The sequence below is a fragment of the Fulmarus glacialis genome, unplaced genomic scaffold, assembly GCF_000690835.1.
Source record: "Fulmarus glacialis isolate BGI_N327 unplaced genomic scaffold, ASM69083v1 scaffold17004, whole genome shotgun sequence".
Lineage (NCBI taxonomy): Eukaryota > Metazoa > Chordata > Aves > Procellariiformes > Procellariidae > Fulmarus > Fulmarus glacialis.
Genome location: NW_009208860.1, coordinates 29,137 through 36,063, shown reverse-complemented (window position 1 = coordinate 36,063; position 6,927 = coordinate 29,137).

The following is a 6,927-nucleotide window of genomic DNA, read 5'->3' as shown; positions in this document are numbered from 1 at the left end:
ATTTTCCAAAGGTTGAACTCATATTGACTCATACCAGCGCAGCAGAGAGATGTGCTAAGCACTCTTATTGCAGCCTACCTGGAAGCAGAACCATTTCCTGTGAGAGAAAATAGTGGAGAGGAGCCAGGAATGAATAAGCAGCCTTACTGTGGATTAAAAAACCTCTTCATATGAAAGGACTGAGTAGGGCTCGTTAAAGCATTGATGAAGACAAAGAGTAAAATTATGATGAGATAGACAGGGTAAAATTATAACCTACAGCTTTGGGGTAGGAAGGAAACGAGCAGTAAAGGAATTGGCCTGTGTGGGAGGCAGCAGATTTCTCATCTTCTCCTGCCATGAGAAGCATCTTGCCATGTCACATTGCTAGAGGTAATGTACTGGGCTGAAGGGGTTTCTGGTGAACGTCCTTTCCATTCCTGTATCCCCTTTCCCCAGGACAATGCTGCCCAAGCTGGACAGAGTCCTTTCTGAGCATCAGCGTGTTGCTCTCTAATGCCACTGCTATCGCCATCACCTACAAACCCCCAACTTTAAAGTGCTTTTCAAAGAGAGGGTTTGATCTTGTGGATCCCATGTTCAGGATCAGCACCTGCACATCATGCCCGAAACACACTTGCACTCAAAGCACGGTGTCGTGGGTCTGGAGTGGATGGTGGTCTCTTTTCAGACCTAGGCTTCTGCATTTCTCTTCAGTGGCCACCAGCCTTCCCAGGGCAGAGAGCAGGAGCAATGCATTGCTCTACAGACAGGCTTAGACCCTGGCTTTGGAGCCAGGCCCTGCAGAGTCAGGGCCAGCAGAGAAGGATGCATATCACACAAGTACTTCAGGAAGAGCTGCTGCACTTCTGCCAACTGCACAGGGACCTTGTGTGTCTGAGACAGTCCTTTTGATCCAGCCACTTAAATTGCCTGAAGAAAACAACTGGAGTTTGCTGATGTGCTGGGGATTTGCGACGCGTTTCCTAATTTTCTGCTGGAGGAGTTGAGATGGGTTGACTGGGCTGATGTCAAAGGGAAGAGCATTAAATAGGCTCTTGCTTCGTCTCACTGAGTGATAAACATCCATCACCTGAGGAACTTCAAAGCCTGAGAGACACAGCATGCAGACCACTTAAAAGGATTGATCTTATTCTTTCCATAAATTTTCTCTTCTGCCCAAGATCCTTCCATTTTTCCTCCCAGATTGATTGTACTTTTCAACATGCTATTTGGTGTTCTCCATTGCATCTTCACCAGGACTGTCCCAAATCAGTGCCAAGACTGGACCCTCCATATGAGAATTCACCTTTCATGCAAAGCTGTTAGCTTTGATATTACCATTTCACAAGCAGCAGACACTTCATTCAAGGGCTACGTGCACAAAAGAGCTGAAGACGTGCGTGTGTCCAAAATTCACTGAAATTTGAGCTCAGGCTGGGGCTGCTCCCTGCCCACAGTGCTGCTCCAGGCTTATGGCTGTGGATCATCTTGCTGCTTTTTGTGATTTTGGTCACCAGGGTGGGTCCACGGTGTCTCCCTGGCTGCAGGAGAGGGAGGCTGTGGACACCTGACCTACTGCAGCCAGCATCATGGGGAGTCCCATCAGCGATGACGATGTGATGGGTGACTGCAGACAGGCACCTGCGAGACCGCAGTGCGTCTCAGCAGTCTCGGGAGGGAATCCTGTGGCTCTGTTATGCCAGCAGCGCACTGGGAAAGATGATCCCAAAACTGGAAATGTTGTGTTAGTAATTAAGTTTCAGATTTTCTCTAATTAACACGAGTGCCAGGGAGACTCTTGAAAGACATACAGAAAGTGAAAGGATGAGAGTAACTCAGCAGCAGTGGGACTTTGGAGAACAGCATAGTGAATGAAAGTATCAATTTAGCAGTAGCAATAGTGGTCTAAGGATATAACTTGGCAAGGGCTGTAGAGAGAGTGCATAAATCTTTTTAAACCAGCTGATACTGTTGGGGGGAAAAAAGACAAGCTCCCCTGTTGAACCTCCACTGCTTGTCCCATACCAACTTCATCTGGCACCTCTCCAGAAAAAACAAATGGCACATATATTGGAAAAACAACTGTCCTCTGAAGTCTTTTCCCTCTTCTCCTTTCAAATGCTACCAAAGCGATGATCCAAACCAAACTTGCAGGGAGCAGCAGTTGCATAGAAGCACGCCAAGCTGGAGCACCACATGCAAATCCTGTCCGGTAGACATGGCCAAGATCGCTGCCCATCACGGTATGATCAAACTATGCTGTGTGCATCCCACACGGTGAAATCCTCCAGTCTGGGAGGATTCAAACAGTCTCACCGAAACTAAGTGAGAAAACCAAACCTAATATATGAATTTGCATAGCCAACGCGCATGAAACCCCCCCATCAGCAATGAGAGTACTGTCCTCTTAAAGCAGCTGCTCTGCACTGTCTCTCACCTCTCAGGCATGATCCTCCAGGGAGACCTACAAAATAACTTCAATAGAGAGAATTACAACTTTTAGCAACAGGATTTACAATTTGTATCTCCACCGAACACCAGGGATGCACCACCTTTCTCTGCCCATGCTCTTTGCTAAATGCTTGTGCATTCAACAGGCAGTGACAACCACCTTCTCTTTTTCTCTCTCGCCGCTAGCTGTGAAAGATGTAATCCCAGCTGTCCTAGCTAATGTGCTCTTCTGCTCTCCATGAACCATCTCTTGTTCCTCTCAAATTAATCTATTAACACAATCAAGGTATGCTTAGAATTGTTCCCAAGATACCATTTCCCTCCCTCAGGTTGATAAAAGAATTTTTTAGGAAAAGTGTGAATCCCCATCCTACTACTCTAGGCAGCCCTCAGAGTATCTGCACACAGCCCCGTCTTCTCCCACCAACAGGAAGAATGACCCAGAACAATGTGAAGCTTCAGCCAGTGTGGGCAGGGAGGAGTGTCTTTGTGTTGGCCACATTTCTGGTTTTATCTTCTCCTCATCAAAAACAAGCTTCAGGAGAGCGTGAAAAGGCAGAAGACTGCAGCTAAACAGAATTTCACAGCGATTTTTATAGACTCCTAGAAGGACTTGGGGTGGAAGGACCCCCTGGATGTACCCAGGCCAACCTCCTGCTCGAAGCAAGGCTGTTCACAGACCTGGATCGACTTGCTCAGGGCCCGATCAACTTGCTCAGAGCTTGCTCAGGCCACTCTTCATGTGTCCTTTCAATATATAAATGGGGCTTATAAGAAAGATGGAGAAAGACTGTTTTACCAGGGCCTATAGTGACGAGGGACAATGGTTTTAAACTGAAAGAGGGTAGATTTAGATTGGATATAAGGAAGACATTTTTTACGATGAAGGTGATGAGACGTGGGAACAGGTTATCCAGGGAAGTTGTGGATGCGCCATCACTGGAAGTGTTCAGGGTCAGGTTGGATGGGGCTTTGAACAACCTGATCAAGTGGAAGATGTCCCTGCCCATGGCAGGAGGGTCAGACTATATCTTTAAAAGGTCTCCTCCAACCCAACCCATTCTATGATACTGTGATTCTGATGCCTAGGATGTCTGTGACCCTAATGCTCATGACAGTGCCGGTTTAAAGAAATGTGTTTATCAGCCCACATGGAGGCAGGAACGTGGGGGTTCTCCAGTGAGAACCAATTCTTTCCTGATGTTTCTGGTGTTAGAAATTATGACAGTCTATCTTGGTGCTCTGCTTTTCTCTGGAAAGCAATGAGGTTATCAGGCCATCACAAGCCCCCTGCACAACACTGGAGCTGTTTTGGGATGCAAGGGAATGACTTAGTAAAAATCAAGGGCCTGGGCAAAAAAACAATAACAACCAAGAATTAGAGGAAAACATGCTTTTGGAAGCACCTTCCCAGAGAACAGAGCAAGTGGAGCACCATGGTTATTTCTGTAGCTGTCTCTGGCTCGTGAACTATGCTTCTTACTCAGCCCGTCACTTCTGCATGGTGCAGTGAAGGCTAGTCTAGACTGGAGGCTGCAAACAGGACCGCGCCACACAACTTGCTCATCACAAGAACTGCATGCGCTCATGCGTGCATCCTGGCACAGGCTCACAGACAGATGCCTCGAAGAAAGGAAACCAGAAGACGGAGCCCCAGGGGTGCACTGGTGCACACCAGTGCAGCCACTGCTGCGCAGATGCACCACAGGAGCGTGTTGGACCCATGTGTGCATGCTCCCCGACGGTCATACTGCAAACTGCAGAAGGGCGCATACCTGCAAGTATCAAGACATAGATATCAAATCCTTGCCAGGCTTCCAGAGCTCTCCATCACACCAGCTCTCCTCCAGATCTCTAATATGACAGCACAGATACATTTATATTCCCCAGGGAGTTTCCCCTTTAAAGCAGCCCAAGGACCCCACAAGCGAGCACCTGAGAAGCAGCAGAGGCCTCAGATACCTGGAGATAAAAGCAGTCATTAAAAAGGTATAAACAAAGGGCATCATGATTGTTTTGCCACGTCTCCAGGCTTGAGAGGAGGCTGAAATAACCTTTACATAATCCCATTAGCATTTCCAGTGAAAACAACGGCATTTTAGGAGGCAGAACAATGTATTTTCTTATCATCCAGAAAGGTCAAAGGTATTTATCTGATTTAATATTTTATAATTGATATTAAGCAACACAGAAGAATAAGGCAGGCAGGCGGGATATGGCTGCAGTGACATAGCAGAAGCTGCCCTCTACTTTTCCAGTAATATATTGTCCGGCGGGCTGGGCAGGAGCCAGGTCTGGCAGCAACAGCCCTTTTCTATCGACTCTACAGAAAAGAGGACTTTGTCATGCCCTGCTGTGGTAAGGACCCCAGATGCAAAGGCAGGCTCCTCCACACTCACAACGTTGCCACTTAGCACTATTTCCCTGTCACATCTCTGCAGAGGCTGATGCTTTAACCATTGCAATCCCAGGGGATGAAACATCCTCAGCCTGCCTGTCATCTTCTGTCCTTCCTTGGTCGGGAAGGGTGCTGGCACAGCCCTGGCCAAATTGCTGCGTTCTCCACAGTGGGAAAGGGTGAGACAATGAGAAAGCTGAGGAGAAGAGACCGCTGTGGACTGGGGAGAGCGAGTGAGAAAAGAGAAAGGGGGCTCAAAAATAGGTCGTGATGCCCAGCAGGAACCAAGGCAGTCAGCACACACGTGGACATGCATCAATGCTCTCTGTGATGATGACTTTGCATCCAGAGTAGCAGCAGGTCAGGACCAGCACCCTTTCTCCGGGTCTGCGAGCTGCCCCATCTCATGGGCCCTGTGGTCAGGCAGGGACAAGCTGTTGGCTCAAGGGACTTGCGGTCCAGTGTTACAGTGGGTGCCCCACTGGTGCACAGGATCTGTGACCATGCAACACTTTGGTAAGTATCTCATACTTTTCATCGGTGATAGGGAATGGAAATTAAGAGGTTATTCTTTGCTGAAACATTCTGAAAAGTCATAGCTGAAATCTCTCACTTGTCTCTTCCATCTGTTTATTTTTACCACTTAATGACACGTCTGTCTCGTCAACTATTCCTGACACCATGGCAAGAAAATCCAACTCAGTGAAGACAGCTTTATCAAAGAGGCATTAGCAATTTGTTACTGTGTGACACCACATCAGCGCTTCACTTGTGTATGAAGTCTGGTCTGTAATTTCAAAGAGTGTCTTCCATCTCTTTGACGAGGTGATATGACCAATATATTTGAAATTGTTGATTATTATGCAAAAGGTTATCCAAACTGTGAAGATAAAAGCAACTTCAGGAACTTCAAGGAGTCTCATTTTTTTGGTGATATGCTTTTCTCTTCACTGCCATATGATGTCATGGACCTAATTTCAAGTGATTAGCAACAATGGCAAAACAGTCATCAGAAATAATCTTCGATAGAGGAGGGAACTCTGGGACTACATGAAGAGACTGTGCTATCAATAATTTCTCACCATTAATGAAGTCTTAGTCTGCAGGCTTCACCATGACACCAAACCTGCTTCTGTCTTTGCTTTCCAAAGAGGCATCCCAGCTCTCTGCAGAGGGGTAGCTTGCCTGAATGCAGATCGACGGTGTTTATCTTCTTTTTAATTTGAGTAATCTCAGGTTTATTGTCTTCACAGTGGATGACTTCACTCACCCCTTTTATTTAAAACTATCCTCCTGGTTTCATTACTGAGCAATCCGCTTGTTGGGGAAGCCTGGAAGAACTGAATCTGAACCACCGTACATTTTCAAATGAACTGTTTTACCACCTTCCCTGTATTTTCTAGACCTGCCATAAGTTTTTGTTTTTAAAAGTTTCGGAACCAGCCGAGCTGAACCAATGTCCTCATTTGCTTTTTGGACAGGGAGCAGGGATATTTCACTGAAAACAGAGTCTTGCGTCTCCCAGTTTGCTTGCTGTTCAGAATCACTCAGAACATGTATACTCTTTTGGGCATATATTCTGGTAGCAGAATCACAGAAGCGTTGGTTGGAAGGGACCTGGTCCAACCTCCTGTTCGAAGCAGGATGATTGCCAGCGTTAGGAGAGAGGAGAGCACAGCCGTGGGTGTCTCCAAGTGCAAAGCATGATGGATAAAGGCCATCTGCGACACACCGCCTTTGATAGCACCACCTGGATTTAACGATCCAAGACCTCCTGACTAGTCCTGAGTCTGGTATCTTCAATTACTGTCTTGTGTGTGGTCCTGTTATGCCTGTAGGAAGTAGACTGCCACCACCTGATATTTCAGAAGCGATCCTCAGCTAATGACCTATTAAGTGCATTTTAGAAAAAAAGCAATTCCTCTGTTAGATCAGTTGAAGAAATCATCCTATTCAATCCTTGTCTACAAGAAAGGTACCATAACTACTAAAGAACATGATAACTTGCACTTTGGGAAGCTCCCTCCTTCCCTGGGAAGGAATGGCCAGCTAATGCCTTCAGGATCTTTCCTGCCTATATGAGAAGCTACTTCCAA